The sequence below is a fragment of the Silene latifolia genome, chromosome 9 (genome assembly GCF_048544455.1).
Source record: "Silene latifolia isolate original U9 population chromosome 9, ASM4854445v1, whole genome shotgun sequence".
Taxonomy (NCBI): Eukaryota; Viridiplantae; Streptophyta; class Magnoliopsida; order Caryophyllales; family Caryophyllaceae; genus Silene; species Silene latifolia.
In genome coordinates, this window is record NC_133534.1 from 197,835,576 (window position 1) to 197,861,362 (window position 25,787).

Here is a 25,787-nt window from a genome sequence, read left to right on the forward strand (position 1 = left end):
ATGGGTACCTATGTGACATGGAATCGAGAAACTACCAGGGTCTGACTGTTTAGGTGGCAACTTATTTTGAACTAGGGCAGTCCCTACCTCAGTTAAAGCTACCGTCTCATGATCATTGATATGCTTCTTACGTGACAAAATTTCTTTCATAAACTTTAAAAAAGAGGGTACCTGTGTCAGCAACTCGGCGAATGGAACAGTGACATGTATGCTTTTCAGGAGCTCGACAAATTTACCGAACTGTTGATTGGCTTTTGTGCTCTGTAATCGCCTTGGGAAGGGCACGGTAATAGGAATATCGAGCCCTTTGTTTCTCTCATCTAACGTCTCAGCAGGTTCAAGCTCTTTTCCACTTGATCGAGACTTTTTACCTCTCGATCGAGTCCTTCCAGGTAAAATTTCACTCGATCGATCAATAGCAGGCTCTCGATCGAGTTCCTCAATAGCAGCAGTGTTCGATCTAGACATATTTCTACTCGACCGAATGAATTCTTCATTAATTTCACTCGATCGAGTGGTTTTCACTCCTCAATCGATCCCTTCATTATCCAGTTCACTCGATCGAGTAATATTTCCTTTCGATCGAGTGATTACAGCTTCTTCTCTACTCGATCGACCCCCTGAAACAAGTCGGTCGAGTATATTCTTCGTGGTAAGCATATTTTCAGCGACAACTGACTGTTCATCCTCCATAATAACGTCTTTCGGGTTTGAAATGTCCTCATCAGCTGACAATTTTGGTCCTTCATATGAACGACCACTTCTTAGATTAATCAAATTTACCGTCTCATGTGGATTCTTCTCAGATTGGGATGGTAATTGACCATGTTTCCTCGTGGAATGGTTCGCGGATAACAGAGCAACTTGGGTTTCAAGTTACTTAATTGAAGCTTCTTTTTGTTGGTCACTAATCTGCCACTGCTTTATCAATGACTGAAGCATTGACTTCAACTCATCTAGCTCACTTACCCCACTTGAAGATGATGCACCCTGATTCGGTCGAGGAAAAGAAGGAGGCTTTTGGAAGCCTTGTTGAGCCTTGTGAGGAGGGACGTAAGGCTGCTGTTGCTGCGATGGAGGAGTGGGATTGAGAACATTCTGACTCGTCCACCTCAAATTGGGATGGAGTGCCCCTTGATTAGTGTAATAGGAACCTCCTCCTTGCCTATATTGCTGAAAAGCAAGGACTTGTTCCTTCTCAGTCAGACAGTCAATAGCAGTATGACCGTCATTGCTTCCACATCTCTCACATATGACAGTTTCCTGTCTAGTCAACAGATGAACTGTCTGTTGATCTCCAGCAGATTGCAGCTCCATTCTATCAAACCGAGCATTCATGGCTTCCAGCTAAGCCACGACTGCCTTATTAACCGAATGAACCGTTCGAATACCGTCACGTGGGTTCCCATATTCAGCACAATGGGTCGCCATCTACTCAATAATGCCCCATCCCTTATCATCATAAACGTTCTTTTGAAATCTCTCGTTGGATGAGGCGTCAAGTATGGCTCTGTGGTCATCGTACAACCCATTGTAAAACTGGTTGCACAAAAACCACGGATCAAAACCGTGGTGAGGAAGAGATCTCATCAACCTCTTGAACCGGCACCAAGCTTCATAGAAAGTCTCGTCAGGTGCCTGCTTGAAACTAGTAATCTTCGCCCTCAGCTGATTAGTGCGTTGTGGAGGGAAGTATCTTTTGTAGAAGGCAAGTGCGAGAGTCTCCCAGTTGGTGATACCAGCAGCAGTCCGGTTAAGATCAGTCAGCCACTCATGGGCTGAGTCAGTAAGAGAAAAAGGAAAAAGCACTTCCTTTATCTTGTCTTGTGTTACTCCCTTTGTAGCGGGAATAGTAGAGCAATAGTCAGTAAAGACTTCCATGTGCTTCCGTGGATCTTCACCCGTAACACCTCAGTACAGATTTCTCTCCACCATATTTATGTAAGACGGACGGATATCGAAAGTGTTACCATCCTCAGTCTGGAGGTTGAAACCTTTAGGGATAGAGGATGCTTTGGGCTCCGAGTGACTTGCAATGTTAGGCATATTTACTGGCTTGTCGGCAGAAATGAGATTGTCTTCTTCAAAAGTCTGGTCTTCTGCAAATAATAAGTGTTGTAGCTCGGGCTCGAAAGTACTCAAGTCTTCCTTTCGAAGTTCTCTTTGCAGATGGAGTCTATGCCGAAACAGTCTTTCTGGCTCAGAATCAGCTGGAACTAAATCAGACCTGTTTGACCTGGGCATACACAACACTGAAAGAAATAAGTGAGAAATGCCTCAAGGAATAGAAATTCTCTGAGACGGATAAAAAAAACGAAAAAAACAGATAGAGCTTTTGCCTCCCCGGCAACGGCGCTAAAATTTGATACTGTCGTTTTGTACCAAAAATAAACCTATTCAAAACTAACAAAATAGCTATTGATAAGCAGAGTCGATCTCCACAGGGAGGCAAGATATCTGTTAAGGTCTGTCTATTAAGGTCATAAAATAGGGGGTTTTTAATTTGTTTATCTAAACTAATAAAAGCTTAAAGGAAAGACCGACAAAGAGAGAGCAATAAAAGACAGAAATTATAGTAAAGTTGATCAAATGAGAGAGTACATGTCAGGATTTCGGTTCACCACGGTAGTCTAGCAACTCAACTGCAAATAGCCTAGATAATCTATTGTGAGACGGATACAGGAAAGGTCCTTCCGGTCCACTTTCTATCCTAGATTTCCACTAACTTAACTTCCGTCCTCGTCAGGGTAGTCTACTGTTCATAGTAGGTCTATTTAATCCAATCTTCCGATCCAGGAGTAAATTTAACCAGATTAAAAGTAACTTAGAAGCGTGCACTCAACTAAGTCGGCATTATAGTTATATTGCCATGGGTACAGATTCTCACAAGTAAACAATCTAGTCTACTCGCTACATCGTCACAATCCTACCACGGATTCCCTATTCCCAACATGAAAGGATTTAGCTACTCATATTACTAATGTTGTCAATAATAATAATGATGAATAAATTAATGAAAGACATGATGCAATAATAGTAATTAAACATAAACGAATTAGGGCATAAATTAATCAAGAGAGAAATAAGAAATTAAAGCAACAAATAACAAGATTAAGATTAATAAGGAAAGAGAGATTACAATCACAAGCGATCCGGCGTAAAGAACAAACCAAAATCAAAGCAAGAAATTGAAGAGCAAAGTTATAGTGAAGAGAGTATTCGAGAGAAATTAAGAGAGTAAAGTTGTGTTCTAAAGATGAGTAAAACGTCATTAATAACCTAATTATGAAAGCTTAATTAGAAAAAACAAAGTCCATCACGAAATAAGTCCAATACGGGTTAATTAAGCCCGTCTAAAATCCAAAACCTCTCGATCGAGTGATATAAAAGCACTCGATCGAGGACTTCAAGAGCTAATCCTCTCGATCGAGGAAAAATCCCTCTCGATCAAGGAAACCCAAAAATCAGCATTCGAACGAGCACAGCAAACCTCTCGATCGAACTCTTCAACTTCCCAAACCACTCGATCGAACAAATAAACCCACCGATCGAGTGTTCTTCCTCCAAGTCAGCTTCAAACTCCTCTTGACTACTCCGTTGACTACCCTTCCACGCAAATCAAGGCATAATCTCGCTCTAACATTCTCGTCTCCTCAAAATGTATGCAAAATAGGACGAAAAGAGTACAGTTCCACCACTTTCAAGTTAATTTCTGCAAAATAGACAAAACAAACCAAAGTAGCCAATTCGGGGCATATTGCAATACAAAACAGTACAAAAGTGTATAGAAATACGTGCAAAATAAGACTAAAAAGGCTATTTAAAAAGCACGTATCAAGTCCTTTCGATGACTTTGTCCGTTGACGTAGTAGTAATTGCGTTAGCTGCTGCCATGGCCGGCTTTGCTTAACTTCTACAAATGTAAAGATTAAAGTACTTACGATATGATAATATTCGTACCCTAATATATTTATAGAACAAGTAATAATTCACGTCTACATATACGTACCTCGAGGATGACAACATTGATGAGGTTGTCAGGCCATTGCACATAAGAACTTAGGCCTTCTTTCAAATAAGTGACCTCCTCATTAGGAATTGATATTTTTACTTCCCCATACTCGTCTTTATATAATTGGGACACTTCCACTTGTCCGAATTTGTCACGAAGGGGTATACCATGAACCTTAACTTATTGAAGCCGATCGTAAGCGAACACGTATTCCCTGGCAACAGCAACTTTTTGTTTCCCCTGTAAATAGAACAGACGACAAGCCACCTTGCAATTGGCCTTCACAACAGCTTTAATTAATTAGTACACATACATTCACTACCTTTAATAAATTTTATAATTAAAAAACGTAAATGATATGAATAATTATAAACTAGCAGCTATTACCTTTTTTGGTGTTGAGAAGAACGACTGATCATCAACTACCTCAATCTCATCCTGTGTCACGGCCTTCCTGGCTTCCTCTTCCTCTTCAACTGCCTGATATCGATCCTCGGCTCCCATCTCAGTCTCCTTTGCCATTTCCTTCTCCCTTGCCATGTCCTCCTCGGCTTACTTCTGTACATTAACACTTGTCTATATAACACATACTGATTTTCCAAATCATATAACACATTGTATATAAGACATAAATGTTATTACCTCTTTTTCCTCCTCCTCCTCCTCCTCCTCCTCCTCCTCCTCCTCCTCTGCTTCCTTTATGACTTCTTGAACCATATACAATTGGCTTTTCCCCAATTTCCAACATCCTCAGCATCAATCTGGTGGCCATTTTCTTTAGTTGTGTAGTAGAAATTAATGTCAGCATATATAGTTATAAATTACATTGGCTCAAATACAGTATTTGTATGATTACCTTCTTGGAATCATTACCACTCATCATCCTTCGAGTAGTTTTCCCAAAATACTTAGTGATACCAACATGCGTGGATACCCCCCTCTCACACGACCTGGATGCTCTGCTTTGCCGATTGCCCTAGCAACAATGTCACCACGTCCTTGAGGCTTCCATTTTCCTTCTTGTACCTCCTTCTCACAGATCCTCTACATACACAAAAAACCATTAAGCAACTAAATTTTATTTAAACTCACAATTATATAACTCCAACCAGCAGTGGTAGGAGTGACATATTAAGTCAAACTTATAATTTTCTCTTTGATGTCCTTATTATATTCAGTTTCCGTCTTTCCGTTCTTAGGAGTGTGACCTTCCACCTAAGCATCGTGACGACTGAATTTTCCAAGCTTTGCCTACAATTCATTCATCACATTGATATCCTCTCAAAATATGTATGATTACTATGAACATATAAAACATCCGACTAAAACACCTAATAGTCTAATACTATAAGAATTATGTACTTAATGTTGGAATATGTGTCCTCCGACAATAACGTGATCAGAACTGTCGATCATGATGATCACATGTTTAAATCTCATTTTAAGAATACATGTGGGATGTAATATTTTCTGATCAATCGGTCCACACATATCGGTAATGATTGGCTGACTAGAGTTTGACATTACTGTCGTGCGACGATGGTGATAAGTTGATCCCCTTAGGTCATACCTATAGGGAAATACTCTTAATTGATTATTTAATTAATCGTATGCCGATACGAGTTAATTAAATTGCTTAAAATTGACGGATGATCTTGTGAGTAAAGTTAACGTGTCTTATTGTAATTCGATTAAATTAGATACGGTCTAAGTAATTGAATTGTTTTATTACTTGGATAAAATTATTGTTTACGAAACAATTGAAATTGAAATTGAATGAATGATTTATTATAAATACAAGACGTTGTGATTTATAATAGATAAACCGTTTTGGTACAAGTAATTACGAATTACTAGTCGATTTTGTATATGACATATTTTATGAGTATGTTGATTTTTTAATATGTTAAAAGTACATTACAATTTCACATATCAAGTAACATGTCACATATGTCACTATTGACAAATGACAAAATACAATGGACCTCCCATTTTATATTAAGTGTACCAAAATGGGGAGGGTTAGGGTCTTTAAATTGTGTTAATTATTTTTAAGTGGAAAACACAATGATTAAACCTTACTTGTAGCCTTGCATACCTATTTTTTCTTGGGTAGAAAAACAAGCTCATGCATTGGGCACCCTTCCCCCCTCACCACCGGTTTTCCAAGAGGAAAAGATAGAGTTTTTTCTCTATCATTTACTTACAACTTCAACTCATATTTTCTAGTGTAAAAAAATAATTATTCTCTCTAGAATTGTGAAAACTTAGAGAAATAATAACCTCACAAATCCTTCCTCTCTTGGCCGAAAAATACAAGAGAACAAAATTAATATTTTGTGTCATATTTTTAAGTAAGACTTATATTATTACTAGTTCATAATTATATAAGTTATTAAGGGTTTTCCTTGGGTATATGCTTTTGGGAGAGGTTCTAAATTGAACCTTGTTCATCCGTTATAAGGAAGCTCAAGAACTAACAAGAAGGAGATTTTGTTGGTGCCCTTATATCCGAAACATATAAGTAAGATTGACGATTTCTTCTCTTATCTTTTTTTAGTTTGCATGCATAAGATCTTGTATTTATTTTATGACTAAATAAATTATTTCATATAAGAATATGTAAACTTATGAGATTAATGAATCTAACACTTACAAGTTTCGTCTTAATCAATCTATAACCACATCGGGAGCCGTAAAAGACGGTCTTTTTCTTTGAAATGTTTGCCTTGTTCCTCTCACTCATAGCCTTCATAAAATAAATTGTATCAAGAAACGTAAGCATGACCAAACACTAAACTAAGTATACTTCGTTACTTATTATTATTAAGTTACCTTAAACTTGTCAGACTGCCTATAAGCGATATAGCTATCCCAATGGTCTTGACTGACATACGGATACTTCTTTGTTGGTGTTTTCTTGTTCATCTCCCCGGTTTCCTTGTTGAACAAGTGGTTCTCAATAATCTTTAACTTCCAAGAACTGAGGGCTTCTCTTGTCTTTCTTTTAAGGTACTTATCATACTTTTCGGGGACAATGTAAGCTAACTGCATATATGATGAGCATAGTTGGTACAAGTGTTTCGGCTAATACACATATCAAGTAGTAACTTAATTTCAGCTAAAGCATTTATTATTTTATATACATACTTTTATTCTGTTTATTATCATGGTGTTCCGTATTTTACTCAATTCACTGATACGCGACGTACCGATGGGCACATACTATCTTACACAATAACCAATCCAACTCGCAAAATACCCGGCATTCTCACCATATGGCAGCCCCGTATCTTTATCCCATTGTAAAGGATTATCTATCTTTGAATTTATTGCTTCTACGGAAACCATGTGGCGCATTTGACCCGCAGTGTATTGTAAATTATTCTCATCACCTGAGTCGTCGCCTGACGCATTTTCATCATTTCTTTTCCGCTTTTCGACCATATCTAAAGCAGATATTAATAAACAAATAATAACAATGCATACTTATAATAACAAACAAATATCTAGAGAGGAGGATTTATTACTTCTTTAAAGAGGAGAATCCGGGTTGATCTGGCGGCGGCAATGGCGATGTCGACTGCAACGGCGATGGGGTAGGCTGGTGGTTAAGAGGAAGCTCAGTGTTGATATTATGTGGGGGAGGGGAAGCTCAGAGTATATATATGTGAATAATACAACACTTCCAAGACCTTGTTTAATGGAATGAAATAAACACGGTATAAGAAAAATCGTTGTATTTTGTTTCCAAACAGACAACGGTTTTATTTGAAACCGTAATTGATTAGTATTATCTACAACGGGTTGGAAATAACCATTGTCTTAAAGATTTTTATTTTGTTTAATTTTCCCACCAAGAAATAAAGCATCATTTTTATATAGATAACAACGGCTTGAACCATTATAACTGTATACATCCTGAACAACGGTTTAGGTATAACCGTTGTATTTTATATTTCATTTTGTTTGATTTTACCGCCAAGAAATAAAGCATCATTTGGTGTATGCCAGCTATTTACAATATGTTTCTCAGAAAATTTTGCTTATTTACATTAATTTAAAGGATTACAAGTTTACACATAAAGAGTACAAACTACCACTATACATAATAAACTAGGTAAATAACAATTAGAAGAAGAAATCTGACAATTAACTTAAGCCATACCTCATTATTTTTGAGTTCTACGATATCCCTGGTTTACTTCTTGCATTCTTCTTTTGCCTTCAATATTTCACTGTCATTTCCCCGCTTCGATTCTTCAAGTTGATGTAGTATACTTCTCACTTGAGTAATCTCGATATCCATGCTCTTTTTCTCATTCACTAACCTGTTTATAACCTTCCTCTGCCACTCAGTCATTGGTTCATCAACCCACTTGAAGTAATTGCATCCACGCATTTTTGTCTCGGGATTATAGAATTTGCAAGTAAGAAACTTTCTTCCCGGATTTTGCAAAGTCCAAGAAGTCCGCAATGTTGCCGGAACTGAGAAATTACATGTCCCTGTTGAAATAGAGGAAGAAGAAGAGCTACCACTTGACATAATTTGAGTAATAAGAGAGAGAAAGAAAGAAAGAAAGAAAGAAAGAAAGAAAGAAAGAAAGAAAGAAAGAAAGGAAGAAAGAAAGAAAGTTATTTAAAATCTATGTTATTCCGCAGTTGCATAATCTAACATGGTTCTTATAAGAACCGTTGTAATTATATTATTAATATCTTCCAATTTCCATTTATTTTTAGAGGTGTTTATATTCTAACACGGTTCTTATGCACTACCGTTGTCATTATATTATTTGTTATTGTAATTAATGTAACCTAAATCATTATTATTGTTTCATTCATTTGTCAATTCGCAAGTTATTTAAAATCTATGTTAATAAGCATTTGCATGTAATAAAGAGTAGAACTATATATTAAAACGAGTATATCATACAATGACAAAAAAAAAAAAACAGTACAACAAGGGAAAAAAAAACGGAAACATAATAAAAAATAAAAAACCACAAAAACAAACAGCTTGCTAAGTAAATTAATTAAACACCCTAACAGGAGTTTGACTAGGAGGTGGGTCCTCAGCAGTGGCAAATGATTTGGGTACATTCTTCGTCTTCCCATAATTTCGGTACTTCTTCGTCTTCCCATGATTTCGGTACATTAATAAAACTGTACGAAAAAAACCTTCTCATCAGATGAGCGTCCTCAGCAGTGGCAACCCATAAGTAAGGCCCAACATGTAAATAACGATCCTTAGGGTCGTCGGCATAAAAGTCATGTTTGCCCCTTTGATGTTCACGTGATGCATACCTTGCAGCGAGTTGTTTTGCTTGGCGAAAATCGCCAAGACCATCCCCTCGAAACTCGATCAGAGCATATCAAAGAAACCCACGACTCGAAATCCAAGCCGGGTGGATTGCCCTAACATTTGATAACCCATTCTCAATAAGGATGTCCCTCAATGGGGTAAGGCTCTTAGAAGCTGGCTGCCCAGCAATATCGCGTATGACTGGGAGATTGTGAATTATACACGTAATCGTTTTGATATAGCGGGTTACCGATTGCTGAGGAGGTGCGACTGCGGATGATAAAAACGACGACATTTTAATTATGATATGTATGTATATGTATATTATTTAAAAAGTGAAGTAGAAAGGTTAGTAATAATAAAGTGATTCTTGTTACTGCAAATGTAATGCTATTTATGGTATAAAGCTATAATTAATTAGATTAATTTCATCCATACGTTACATTCAAACTTGTATAAATTGTGCATGCATGTATGAGGTTAATAATGGTCAAACAATCAATAATAATAGGGCATGCATTTGTAAAACCACAAACTTTTCAGTTTTTACAATGGATCTGTATTTACAACGGTTATAAGAAATTTCGTTGTGTATTGGTGTAATATGACAACGGCTTTAAAATAACCGTTGTTGATATATGTAATATGATAACGACTTAACAAAGAACCGTTATCATTTTGTGTTATACATATGGTCAGACAATCAATACTGCAACTTTGAATCAGAAAAAGTAAAAATTACAGGTCATGCATTAGTTAAATCACAAACACTGGAAAATCACAAATAATTAAACAATTTACTATAAAACGGGTTTTGTCCAACCGTTGTTGATATATGTAATATGATAACGGCCTAACAAAGAACCATTATCAATCCGTTGTGTTTTTGCTCTTTGGAAAACGGTTTTGTGGATAACCGTTGTTAGATTATATGTTTAACACGGTACAGTGAACCGATTATGATTTAACTTGTACCGTTTCCAGTTTCCAATTCTTACCTTATTAAGTTTCCAATTCTTATCTTATTATTATACCGGTTCCAATTCTAATTATCTTAATATATCGTTTCCAATAAAACCCAAACTCATATATATATATATATATATATATATATATATGTATATATATATATGTATATATATATATATATATGTATATATATATATATATATATATATATATATATATATATATATATATATATATATATATATATATATATGTTTTCCATTCTTTTTTATTACTATAAGTAAAAAGTTAGTCCCTCCCTCTTTCAAAAAAAAAAAACATTCCTCCATTAATTTTCCACAACGATTATCTCGTCAAGTTCAGCAACTTATAGTGGTTCATATTATTCATCCGTTGATGATGATGATGATGATGATGAAGCATCTTATGAACCTCCTGCAGGACCCCCAAAAAACATACTCCCTGCATTCAACTCCACACTACACACTTGCTTTTTCACGTTTGTCAACGTTTGTCAACGCTTGTTTTACGCGATAAATATCTTCAGCTTGATATTTTTAATATACTCCTAAAGACCTAAGTCGTTATAATAGAAGTTAAATATTTTTCTGGTGATATTGTCTCTGAATTCCAGAGGATGGGGTAACAAAAAACGTAACAAAAAACATAAATAATTAAACTTTAATTCAAACCACAACCATAATCCAAATACAACTTATAATGCCAGATAATAATTAAAGACTTAATTATTAGAATCTGATGAAGTATTAGGATCCTCATCATGAATTTCGGTATAGAGCAAGTCGTAGATCGGCCCTTGATTATCACCGGGAAGCGCAGGTGGAATGTCCTCTTTCTCCAATGACATAGGCACGGTGGCAAGAATGTGATGCCTCCTGTAATGTCTCGGCAGATGATGATCAAGATGGGTCACAACCCATAGATAAGGGCCTTGTTTTCTATTATCCGAATAGAAATCCTCTTTCCCCGCATCTTCCCCCGCAAATATAGCCCCTAATTTTCTTGCCTGACGAAAACTATCATGGCAGTTGGCTTCGTTAAACACGATAAAAGTGAAGCCTACAAAACCTTGCTTGTTTGTAGACACAGGGTACACCTTTTTAAACGCGGTGAAACCGGAGTCGTGAAGCATTTGCGTCAACCACCCAAAATCAGGGTTTAAACCCTTTCCATTCACATCATAATGAACCGGGAGATTATGGAGAATGCAAGTAAAAGGTTGTGCATATCGAGAGCGTCATTGTAGCTCCGATACACCAGCCATATGTTTTTTAGAGAGAAATTAAAGAGTAAATGTTTGATAATTTAGATTTTGACCTAAAACATTATGAAGACATATTTATAGCATTATTTTGGACAAATTGAATATTATTGGTCAAATTGAATATTTATTAAAGTTCTAATAAAGTTTTTAATGCAGTAGTCAAATTGAAAAATCTAATCAAATACTACAACGGTTGAATTGAAAAACTGTTATTTCATAATAGAAAATAATAACGGTTACAAAAAACCCATAGCTATAACATAACAATGGGTACCACAAACCGTTGCTGGTGTTAATTTAGTAACGGTTTTCGAAATGCCGTTTTCTTAAACTAGTAACGGTTGTCTAACAATCGTTGATAAGAGTGATTCTATAACGACTTTTTGGAAACCGTTAAACATTTTTTACAATGGTTTGTTAAACAGCCATTGTCACATTATAATAACAACGGTTTTCAAGGGAAACCGTTGTTCTTATTAGCATGGTGTAGGTTTCCACCAATATTGGAAAACGGTAATCTAAGTGTCGTTATTATATGCATTAAACCGTTATGATACGCTAGTTATTGATGGCCAGATTTGGCGTAGCGAGGTACCACACAGGTCCCATGGGCGTCGTAAGAATTAGCCTACTCGAACTCCTAGGGCGAAGAATGTCGGCTACGAAGGCTGGAGCGCGAGCGTAAGCCTCCCAGGGTCTCGGCACCCACTAAAATGGATACCAAGGGTCATTAATATGGTCACTATTAATCAGGAAAAGCAAATAAGATCGAAAGCAAGGTAAAGTGCTTACACTGTCAAGCTGCACGGCATTGACACCCCTCCTGTAAGTTTCGTAAGAAGACTGTTCGCTCCTCTTCCGGCATATGATCCAATCTCTCACCATGCGGTACTCTCTCGCCACGTCCGCGACCCTCGTAGGATCAAAGCCAGGGAAGTACGAGAACACCCATGCCTGAAAAGAAGAAATCACTCAAAATGATCATTCTTTTATTCAAAATGATCTTTCATTCTGCTCTAAATAATCCTTTATTTGATTCAAAACTTTCCAAAAAGTCATGATCTTTCATATTTCATATATCCTATCGTTCAAAACTCATTTCATTTCAAATGATCCTTCATTGTCGATTTTCGAAATATATTTCATTTTCAAATGATCATTCGTTTCATTTCTAAATGATCTTTCATTTATAAAGCGATCTATCAGCCCTAAATTCATAAAAAATAAAACAGAAATAAAGGAAGGTTCATACCTCCAAAATGAGACTTGGACCAACAGTAGCAGGAGAAGTCCCCTTCTCCATCAGCTCAGGACGAACCATTGCCCTCATGTACCGCGTAAGGACCGCAAAGCTAAGATTAACTCAGTCCAGACGACCCAGGCTACTCAAGTCAGCAAGGAAAGGAAGAAGCTTCGTCGACAGCCTTTCCCCCTTGTCTCCGAAGTAAATCGAAGACAGAAACCACCAGCACCACATACGGGCTTACTGCTCAGTAGTACACTGTGGAGGAGCCACCGTGCCACCAATTGCAGTCATCTGCACCATCGCCGTAACCTTACCGTCAAATTATCTTTGACGTATGGACTCGGAACTAGGCCGGGTACCCTAGCCGCGGCCTTGGCCAGGTTCCAGCTGATCAAACCCTAGCCTCAGCTGAATCCACTTTCATGGCCGTCGCAGGCCATACCATCGTCTCTTCTCCACAAGGCAAGCTACAGATGATGACGTAGTCCTCCAAAGTGACCCCGATCTCTCCAAAAGGCATATGGAAAGTCGAGGTCGTGTCCCAGACGCGGTCTAGGAAGGCTCGAATCAGGCACATATTGGCCCGAATCTTCTTCCTCTTGATCTCACACAACCCCTCACCAAAGCTCCGAAGGCCCCATGCTCGATGATTGCCTTCTCCTCCTCCGGCAACTTCTCGAAGGCGTCCATCATGGTCGTATTGTTGGAGTATGTGTCCTTAACAATAGTGCGATCACATGTTTAAATGTCAAATTAAGAATATGTAAGGGATGATTCATTTATATAGCCAACTGATCAACATTAATCAATAATGATTGGCTAACTAGAGTTTGACATTACTGTCGTTTGACGGTGGTGATCTGTTGATCCCTTAAGGTCACACCTATAGGACAATTCCCTTAATAGATAAGTTGATTAATTGTATATCGATACAAGTTAATCAATTCCTTAAATTTGAACAATTCACTTGTGAGTGAGAATATTTATAACTTATTGTAATTTGATTAAATAAGATTTATTTTAGTAATTAAAAGATTTTATTACTAAAATTCATTATTGTTTATGAAACAATTGAGATATGAATGAATGGTTAGTTATAATTACAAAATGTTGTGAATCATATTAACATGTCCCATTTTATACCATGTAATTGTGAATTACTAGACAATTTGTTATATGTAATTTAATTAATATATATATAATGATATTTATTTGATAAATATGCATTAAACTAATTAATAACATGTTACATGCTACATGTGACATAATGTGTGACAAATGACAAATTGACAAAATAAAACGGAAGTCCATTTTATAAGTGGACCGAAAAATGGAGGGGTTTATAGGATAGTGGATGTTTTATTTAATTGATAAATAAAACACCATCATATCCTAAATAATAGCCTTACACACCTAATGTTTGGAAAAGAGAAAAGGGCAAAAGGGTGAAGGCCATGCATTGGCCTTCCACCACACCCAAAACCGGCGCCCCCCTCTACAATAGAGAAATGGTTCTCTATTAATTCATTCATAAATAATTTATCAAATAATCCTGTCACTACTTCACTCTCTAAAATTGTTTTAGATCATATAAAATTGTTCATCTTTTTCTAATATTACAACATAATATTACTAGTGTAGTAATATAAATATTGTTAGAATAATTAAGGAAATATTATATATTAATCTAGTTAATTAGTATATAAGATTTAAGGGTTTTGTTTTGGGTGCAACAAGAGGAGGATCTCAATACTTAGGATTTTGGAGGATCATCCATAATACTTAAGCTCAAGAACAAATTAGGAAGGTGTCCTTATTTGTGCCTAAAAATTCCAATCATATATAATGTAAGGAACATTGTTTTTCTTTTCATCTCTTAATTAGTTATGGATGCACTATATCTTAATGAACTTAAGTTAATATGTTAATTTGTTCACCATAAGAAATGTCTTATAAGAGGTATATGAACCTAACAATTGGTATCAGAGCATAGGATGTTGCATGCATAATCGATTTATAGTTTTTTCGAGTTATTAGTAACTTAATTAAAACTAAAAATTTGTGATTTATTAGATAAATTCATGAAATTATATTGCATGTTATATATTCTGGTCCTAAAATGTATTTAGGTCATTTTGATGATTTATGGTATTTTATTGTTCATTTTAATGATTTTTAGTTATTTTATTACATTTTAATGATTTAAAGGGTATTAAAAATGCTAAAAATAGTATGTAAAATTTTGTATAAATTTGATTTATTTTGCATGATTTATGATTTTTATGAGATAAAAATGAATTAAAAGGAGGTAAAATGGTTAAAAATAGTTAAACTTCGAAACAGGCCATGACATTTTACACAAATTCTTGTTTACATCCGTTATTATTTACAACGGAGGTATAAATCAACACAACCAACACCTTTTTTCGAGGTGATAGGGTAATACACCACTCCGTTATAATTTACCACGGTTATAAGCAAGACTAATTGGACATTTTAATATGTTGTCGCTTGAACATTTTACTCACAGTGTGTAAAATTTAAGATGAACTTGATTCATTTTGCATGATTTATGAATTTCTAGTGTAAAAATTACATAAATAATGACTATTTTGGCATAAATAGCTAAAACGGATTGCATGGCATGAGAAAGTTATTTTAGGTTGCATTTATATCTCACGTATCAGATCTAAAGTTGTAAAATTGATTAGATTAATTTTCGTATGCTTTAGATGTTTTATTTGATAAAACCGATAAATCGCAACTACATTTTCTCAAAATAAATTCGAAAATTTTAAACCATAATTTTTGACATTACGAGTGTCATGGATAAATTCCAGAATGTTCAAAAATTTAAAATTCAAATTTTGAAATAATTGTAATTTAATTTGGATTCATTTCATAAAAGTTAAGATTTTAGGGTCAAAAATGAGCACAAAATTATATCAAGTTAAATTATTGACAAAAATTGAGTAATGAGTAATTTTTGAGTCCTAAGAGAGTTAGGATAATTAACTTGGACTAAAATTAGATTTTAGTATTACTTTACGATTTTAATAAGTTAAAAATCGTGAATTTTCATAAAACCGGGTTATACGATCGATATAAGTTAAATAGGGCGATTTGGCACATAATTTGACATGTTAGATACATATTATAATGCTGCATTTTTCATTGTTGAATGTCATATTTTATTTATGTAATTTTGAATTATGTAATTTGTCTTAGTATGGCCTTAGTTATAATCGATATTACCCGTAATGTTAGGGGATATTGATTCGGTTGTAATTTAATGTGATCTCGTATCACTTTTATTTTTACTAGTTTTTCATATTACAAATGTGTAATAGGAATAACTTTGTATTTTATTATTATTTGTAATTCCGAAGTTCCTTCAAGACGGTGCCATTCGGAAGGGCGTTCCGACAAAGACGGTGTTCTTGGGAGGCGTGCCACTTGAAGATTCAAGGGACCAAAGGAGTTGGTTTCCGAATTTGTAATAGATTATTTGATTTTCTACTTTAGGAAGGCCATACTAGGAATTTTATTTTGTTTTGCATTTCTTTTAATATGTTGCATGCATTGCCAAATAGGCATAACAACACATGCATATCATATCGAGTCTTCGACTGTATCAATTATAATTATCGATTATTCGACTTTTAGCTCACTTAAAATTGATAGATAATAAATTGACAAGACCTTTACTTTTAAAAGATTGAGACTTAGCCTTACCAAATAGTTGGAGCCCATGAATCTCAATTTCATAAGGGGTACAATACGATTTTTCGGGGTGCTTCTATTGACGTTGGGTAAGTGGGGTAATAAACAGTTACTACACTTCGAAAGTTTGGTTGATCTCAACGAAGGTTTTTGCGACCGTAGCCGCAACAGGTTCGGGCTAAACATGAACTTAACGTAAATTCATCGACCGAGAGTTCTAATTGTAGAATCGGTTAAGAGGGTTAACCCACCGAGTTATATTAGTAAAGGTGTAGAGGGCCCGTTGGCTCACATCCAAGTTAATATGAATTTTGGATCTCGGAATCATTTATTATAGTTGGGTAGAGGTCACTATATAAATGTTATACTTGTATTAATATTTACAAGTATTATAACGATAAATGTTAATTAATTTCCTTCAGACCCGTTTTGTAGTTATCTTTTTCACAATGGATTCACCCAACTCATTAACACCGATCACTATTGAGTCATGTCATAAATCGTTCGACGAAATTTGCTCTCTAAACAAACTTGATACGACTAGAGAAATTCATTTTGGCATTGGTTCCGATGTTAGTCTTAATTTCATTACTACTTCCTCACCTCCTGTCACAACTAGCAACTTAGTGAATAAGTCTTGTGAAGACAACCTCACTAACACCATGGGATCCTTGTTTTTTGGAAGCAAGGAGAAATGAGAAGGCTAGTGGGAGCTTTTGCAAAAGGCTTTCCATTAAGAAGAGAAAGTTCAAGAAGAGGAAGATAAGTAAGAGGACTAGTCCAATCCATAGGGATTTATTGGCTAGTGAGACTACCAATAATGTATGCCTTTATTGTCATAGCATGGGCCATTGGGTGAGGAATTGCCCCATCTTTTTGGAAGATATCAATGATGGACTTAACGTTCCACTTGGTAATATTTCTTCCGAAATCTTTGTTATTGATATAAATTATACTTCCACCTTAACATGGGTATTGGATACCGGTTGTGGTTCTCACCTTTGTAATCATTTACATGGGCTTAGAAACGTGGAAAAGCTAAACAAGGATGATGTAGATCTCCGACTAGGAAATGGAGCTAGGGTAGCCGCCACTTCAAGAGGGACTTATGTACTTGTTTTAGCTAATGGCTTTGAGTATTACTTATATAATTGTTATTTTGTACCTTTTTAGCGAAGAACATCGTTTCCGTTGCCATGTTAGACATGGAAGGATTTTCTTTTGCTATTAAGAATAATTGTTGTGAAATTTCTAGGAATAACTTGGGCATAGGCCAAGGCACTTCAATTAATGGCATTTATGTTCTTGAAACTATTAACTCATGCAAAGATATCTATAACATACAATCCAAAAGACTCAAAACAAGTGATCCGATAGAATCATACATTTGGCATAGTCGAATAGGTCACATAAAGGAGAAACGCATCAAAAGGCTAGTGTCGACTGGAATTATTGGACCATTTGATTTTCAATCATATGGAATATGAGAATCTTGTCTCCTTGGCAAAATGATTCGTGCTCCCTTTAGTGGTAAAGGGACACGAGCAAATGATTTGTTGGGACTAATTTACACCGATGTATGTGGTCCAATGAGTATCACCGCTAGGGGAAATTTTGACTATTTCGTCACTTTTACCGATGATTTAGGTAGATATGGGTATGTTTACTTAATCAAATATAAGAGTGAAGCATTTGAGAAATTTAAAGAATTTCAAAAGGAAGTAGAGAACCAATTGAACAAGAAGATTAAAGCACTACGATCCGATCGTGGTGGAGAATATCTTAGCAATGAATTTGATTCTTACTTAAAAGATTGTGGTATTGTATCACAACTCACTCCACCGGGCACACCTCAACTCAATGGTGTTGCCTAAAGGAGGAATCGAACCCTACTAGATATGGTTCGATCTATGATGAGTCAAACGGATCTACGAGATTCGTTTTAGGGTTTTGCAATTCTAACGGCCATAAAATCTTTAAACCAATGTCCAAGCAAAGCGGCAGATAAGACTCCATATGAGATATGGAAGGGAAAAGTCCCAAACTTGTCATATATGAAAATTTGGGGTTGTGATGCTTATGTCAAGAATAAATCTACCGATAAGCTAGCACCCAAGTCCGACAAGTGTTACATTGTAGGTTATCCAAAGAACACTCGTGGATATTACTTCTACAACCGTCATGAGAACAAAGTGTTTGTGGCTTATGAGACTGTCTTTCTAGAATTAGATTACATTTCTAAAAGACAGAGTGGGAGAAAATTTGAACTTGACGAAGTTCAAGAACCACAAATTGGAGAAGAAGTGCAAGAAGATGTTCCTTCATCGACTAATCAAATTATTGTTCCTTCCGAACCTAGGAGGTCAGGTTGGGTTAGTCGCCAACCCGATCGATACGTAGGCATCATCGAGTTGGATGACGAATTGGACGTCTTACTTTTGGAAAGTGACGAACCCGCAACCTACAAAGCTGCAATTTCTAGTCCAAGTTCAACTTTATGGCAAGAGGCCATGCAATCCGAAATAAAATCTATGCATGAGAACCAAGTATGGGACTTGGTTGATTTGCCTAAAGGTGTGAGACCCCTTCAATGCAAATGGATCTTTAAGGTAAAGAATGGTATAGAAGGGCATGATGATGTCTAGAAAGCGAGGCTAGTTGCGAAAGGTTTTAGTCAAGTTCATGGTTTACACTATGACGAAACCTTTGCCCCTGTAGCCATTCTTAGATCAATTCGGATTATGTTATCAATTGTCGCATTTCATGATAATGAAATATGGCAAATGGATGTCAAAATCTCCATCCTAAATGGGTATTTAGAGGAGGAAGTTTATATTACACAACCTGAGGGTTTTGTGCATCCTAAAAATCCTAACATGGTATGCAAACTTAAGAGATCCATTTATGGTCTTACGCAAGCATCGAGAAGTTGGAATCATCGTTTTGATTATGTAATAAAAGATAATGGTTTCACTCGAAGTGTCAAAGAACCATGTTTATATATGAAGTTTAGTGGGAGAAAAGTCATCTTTCTAATCTTGTATGTAGACGACATACTTGTCATTGGCAATGATATACCAATGCTTACCTCTGTTAAGGGGTGGCTAGGAAATCATTTCCAAATGAAATATTTAGGAGAGGCACAACGCATATTGGGCATCCGGATCTATAGAGATAGATCTAAGAGGATATTGGCACTAGGTTAAGAGTCTTATATTGATAAGATTCTTCGACGTTTTAACATGGACAACTCTAAGAGTGGTTTTATTCCAATGGGTAGTGGGGTTACTTTGATAAAGTCTCAGTCACCCACAGAACCCGAAGATGTTGAACGCATGAAATTGATCCCTTATGCTTCCGCCGTTGGATCAATCATGTATGCCATGACATGCACTCGTCCCAACGTATCGTATGCTTTGAGCATGACAAGTAGATATCAAGCCAATTCAGGTGAGAGTCACTGGATAGCCATCAAGAATATCCTTAAATACATGAGAAGAACTAAGGATTCATTCTTGGTGTTTGGAGGAGATTCCGAGCTAAGTGTGAAGGGTTACACTAACTCGAGCTTTCAAATTGATAGGGATGATTTGAAATCCCAGGCTGGCTTTGTTTTCATGATTAGTGGAGGAGCGATTAGCTGGAGGAGCTTCAAAGAATCGGTCATTGCGGATTCTGCGACGGAGGCTGAGTACATTGCAGCATCTGAAGCTGCCAAAGAAGCCGTGTGGATTAGGCAATTTTTGGAGGGGCTAAGGATAGTTCCTACCGCCAAAGATCCTATCACGATCTTATGTGATAATAGTGGGGTTATCTTTCAAGCTAAAGAGCCCAAGTCTAGTAACAATTCTAGACACATACTTAGAAAATTTCATATAATTAGAGATTTCATTGAAAGGAACGAAATTGCGATTTGTGAGGTTGGGACGGATGATAACATTGCTGATCCTTTAAACAAGCCTTTATCGCAGGCTAAGCATGACAAACATTTTATTTCCAAGGGTCTGAAACGCATGCGAAGTTTGTATTAGATTATAAGATATGAGATGAAAAAAAAAAACCTTGTTTTTGGTTTATATATGATAATCGCATTTATTGTTTGAGTTTGTCTATGCAAACTCATTTATTTATTACCTTGTTATATCCAAATAGGTTGTTTAGACAATTTTGAACCCTATTAAAGTGAACTGGATTAACATAGTATTCGCCCCTAGTTACTTATAGGAGGTGACGTCTCGAAGTGACTAGAGTGTGATGCGATTGATGGCAAGTTTAAGTGTCATAGGGTCATATGAGATGACCAGTCGATCACATAGACAGACTGTATGAGACACTCTGTCGGGCAGTGACCGCTTATAGAGTTCTGGAAATTCATAAAGCCTGGTTGTGGCGAGAGGTATAGTATTCTTATGACTCAATTCTTTTTACTAGAGACTATTCGCCCAAGTTGGCACAAGTTTCTGATTGGCTTTGATTTATACTCTACGACTGTCGTAACTGAAGTCAAATGAGTGTATTTTGGGTCATGATGAACGGTGGCTATACGAAGGGAATAAAACGATAGGAATTGTCCACCCCCTTGTCAGGGTTGTTTGAAATCTCAGGGTCACTCGAGGAGTAGTGAACTGAAAATGTGTGGCCACGCTCGGAAGGTATCTACGGTAGATAATTCCGGTCAGACAGTTACTCTCCAGATCGAAGAAACCACTCAAGATATGATCGAATGCAAGTACGACCTGCAAGACACCTTGCATTGAGTGGGAGATTGTAATAGGACAAGAGAATTGGTGACGCACACTTGTCTCGGACAAGTGGGATATTGTTGGAGTATGTGTCCTCAACAATAGTGCGATCCTATGTTTAAATCTCAAATTAAGAATACGTAAGGGATGAATCATTTATATAGTCAACTGATCAACATTAATCAGTAATGATTGGCTAACTAGAGTTTGACATTACTGTCGTTTGACGGTGGTGATCAATTGATCCCTTAAGGTCAGAACTATAGGACAATTCCCTTAATAGATAAGGTGATTAATTGTATATCGATACAAGTTAATCAATTCCTTAAATTTGAACAATTCACTTGTGAGTGAGAATATTTATAACTTAATGTAATTTGATTAAATAAGATTTATTTTAGTAATTAAAAGATTTTATTACTAAAATTTATCATTGTTTATGAAACAATTGAGATACGAATGAATGGTTAATTATAATTACAAAATGAGGATCTCTATATTTAGCAATTGTGTTTTTGTCATACGAATGAATGGTTAATCAAAGGAGGATCTCTATATTTAGCATTTAGGAGGATCATCCATAATATTTGAGCTCAAGAACAAATAAGGAAGGTGACCTTATTTGTGCCCTTATTTCGGGCCATATTACAATGTAAGGAACATTGTTTTTCTTATTTTGTCTCTACTTTTGTTATGCATGCACTAGATCTAAAGAACTCATATAAATATGTTAATTAGTTCACCACTAGAAAGGTCTAATTATAGGTATTTGAACCTAACAATTGGTATCAGAGCATAGAATGTTGCATGCATAATCGATTTATAGTTTTTTTTGAGTTATTAGTAACTTAATTAAAACTAAAAATTTGTGGTTTATTAGATAAAGACACGAAATCATGATGCATGTTATATATTTTGGTCCTAAAATATATTTAGGTCATTTTGAAGATTTATGGTATTTTATTGCTCATTTTAATGATTTTTAGTGAAATAATTACATTTTTATGAGTAAAATGATCTTTTATTTACTAAAAATAGTTAAACTTCATTACTGGCCGTGATTTTTTAGTACGACCTCCCATGAATATTTTATATATTGTATGTAAAATGTCGTATCAATGTGATTAATATTTCATGATTTATGATTTTTATCTGATAAAAATGAATTAAATGGACGTAAAATAGTTAAATATAGTTAAACTTCAAAATAAGTCATGAAATTTTAATATGTGATCATATGAATATTTTACTCACTGTGTGTAAAATTTTAGATGAACTTGATTCATTTAGTATGATTTATGAATTTTTAATGTAAAAATGACATAAATAGTGACTATTTTAGCAAAAATAGCTAAAATAATTTAGATGGCATTAGAAAATTATTTTAGGTTGCATTTATATCCCACTTATCAGATATAAAGTGGTAAAATTGATTAGATTAATGTTTGTATACTTTAGATGTTTTATTTGATAAAACCGATAAATTGCAACTATATTTTCTCGAAATAAATTCCAAAATTTCAACCATGATTTTTGATATTATGAGTGTCATGGATATATTCCAGAAACTTCAAAAATTTAAAATTTAAAATTTGAAATTATTGTTATTTAATTTGGATTCATTTCATAAAAGTTATGATTTTAGAGTAAAAAATGAGCATAAAATATATCAAGTTGAATTATTTTCAAAAATTGAGTAATGACTAATTTTTGAGTCCTAAGAGAGTTAGGATAATTAACTTGGACTAAAATTAGATTTTAGTATTATTTTACGATTTTAATAAGTTAAAAAATCGTGAATTTCCATAAAACCGGGTTATATGATCGATATAAGTTAAATAGGGCGATTTGGCACATAATTGTTGGAGTATGTGTCCTCAACAATAGTGCGATCACATGTTTAAATCTCAAATTAAGAATACGTAAGGGATGATTCATTTATATAGTCAACTGATCAGCATTAATCAGTAATGATTGGCTAACTAGAGTTTGACATTGCTGTCGTTTGACGGTGGTGATCAGTTGATCCCTTAAGGTCACACTTGTAGGACAATTCACTTAATAGACAAATTGATTAATTGTATGACGATACAAGTTAATCAATTCCTTCAATTTAAACAATTCATTTGTGAGAGAGAATATTTATATCTTATTGTAATTTGATTAAATAAGATTTATTTTAGTAATTAAAATATTTTATTACTAAAATTGCTTATTGTTTATGTAACAATTAAGATAAGAATGAATGGTTAATTATAATTACAATATGTTGTGAATTATAATTATATGACCTATTTTATTTTTGTGATCAAGAATCACTAGACAATTTGTTATATGTAATTTAATTAATGTATATAATGATATTTATTTGATAAATATGCATTAAATTAATTAATAACTTGTTACATGCTACATCTGACATATTGTGTGACAAATGACAAATTGACAAAATAAAATGGAAGTCCATTTTACATATGGACCGAAAAATGGAGGGTGGAAGGAGTTATTGGGTGATTTATTTTATGTGATAAAATAAGAATAATCATACCTATTCTATACTAGCCTTACACATCTACATTTTGGAGAAGAGAAAAAGAAACAGGGAAAGCCATGCATTGGCATTTAGCCTTCACCATACCCGGCCCCTTTCTCTTTTTATGATGAGAATTTTGTTCTAATTTTTCACTTCTCATTCTCATGCATTCATTCTTATCTCTTCTCTCCCACTTCCCTCTAAAACGGGTTTTAGAATACATTGAATTGTTCATCTAATATTATCATAAATATTAGATTACTAGTGTTGTAATAGAGATAATATTAGGATCAATTTAAGGTATAATAATGCACTAATCTAGTTAATTAGAATATTATTTTAAGGGGTTTGTTTTGGGTGCAATTAAAGGAGGATCTCTATATTTAGCATTTAGGAGGATCATCCATAATATTTGAGCTCAAGAACAAAAAGGAAGGTGACCTTATTTGTGCCCTTATTTCGTGCCATATTACAATGTAAGGAACAATGTTTTTCTTATTTTGTCTCTACTTTTGTTATGCATGCACTAAATCAAAAGAACTCATATAAATACGTTAATTAGTTCACCACTAGAAAGGCCTAATTATTGGTATTTGAACCTAACAATTGGTATCAGAGCATAGAATGTTGCATGCATAATCGATTTATAGTTTTTTTGAGTTATTAGTAACTTAATTAAAACTAAAAATTTGTGATTTATTAGATAAAGACACGAAATCATGAATCATGTTATATATTTTGGTCCTAAAATGTATTTAGGTCATTTTGAAGATTTATGGTATTTTATTGCTCATTTTAATGATTTTTAGTGAAATAATTACATTTTTATGAGTAAAATGATCTTTTATTTACTAAAAGTAGTTAAACTTCATTACTGGCCTTGATTTTTTAGTACGACCTCACCTGAATATTTTATGTATTGTATGTAAAATGTCGTATCAATGTGATTAATATTTCATGATTTATGATTTTTATGCGATAAAAATGAATTAAATGGACGTAAAATAGTTAAATATAGTTAAACTTCAAAATAAGTCATGAAATTTTAATATGTTATCACATGAATATTTTACTCACTGTGTGTAAAATTTTAGATGAACTTGATTCATTTAGTATGATTTATGAATTTTTAATGTAAAAATGACATAAATAGTGACTATTTTAGCAAAAATAGCTAAAATAAGTTAGGTGGCATTATAAAATTATTTTAGGTTGCATTTATATCCCACTTATCAGATATAAAGTGGTAAAATTGATTAGATTAATGTTTGTATACTTTAGATGTTTTATTTGATAAAACCGATAAATTGCAACTATATTTTCTCGAAATAAATTCGAAAATTTTAACCATGATTTTTGATATTATGAGTGTCATGGATATATTCCAGAATGTTCAAAAATTTAAAATTTAAAATTTGAAATTATTGTTATTTAATTTGGATTCATTTCATAAAAGTTATGATTGTAGAGTAAAAAATGAGCATAAAATATATCAAGTTGAATTATTTTCAAAAATTGAGTAATGACTAATTTTTGAGTCCTAAGAGAGTTAGGATAATTAACTTGGACTAAAATTAGATTTTAGTATTATTTTACAATTTTAATAAGTTAAAAAATCGTGAATTTCCATAAAACCGGGTTATATGATCGATATAAGTTAAATAGGGCGATTTGACACATAATTGTTGGAGTATGTGTCCTCAACAATAGTGCGATCACATGTTTAAATCTCAAATTAAGAATACGTAAGGGATGATTCATTTATATAGTCAACTGATCAGCATTAATCAGTAATGATTGGCTAACAAGAGTTTGACATTGTTGTCGTTTGACGGTGGTGATTAGTTGATCCCTTAAGGTAACACCTATCAGACAATTCCCTTAATAGACAAATTGATTAATTGTATATCGACACAAGTTAATCAGTTCCTTAAAATTGAACAATTCATTTGTGAGAGAGAATATTTATATCTTA

At 34.5% G+C, this 25,787-nt stretch overlaps 1 non-coding gene across 1 annotated transcript; it reads left to right on the forward strand.

Annotated features, from left to right (window-relative positions):
• The first annotated feature begins 1,564 nt into the window (after positions 1-1,564).
• On the forward strand, positions 1,565-1,670 carry LOC141603985 (small nucleolar RNA R71). The gene has a single exon (XR_012525814.1). It is a non-coding gene; the product is annotated as a small nucleolar RNA R71 (small nucleolar RNA).
• Positions 1,671-25,787: the final 24,117 nt, after the last annotated feature.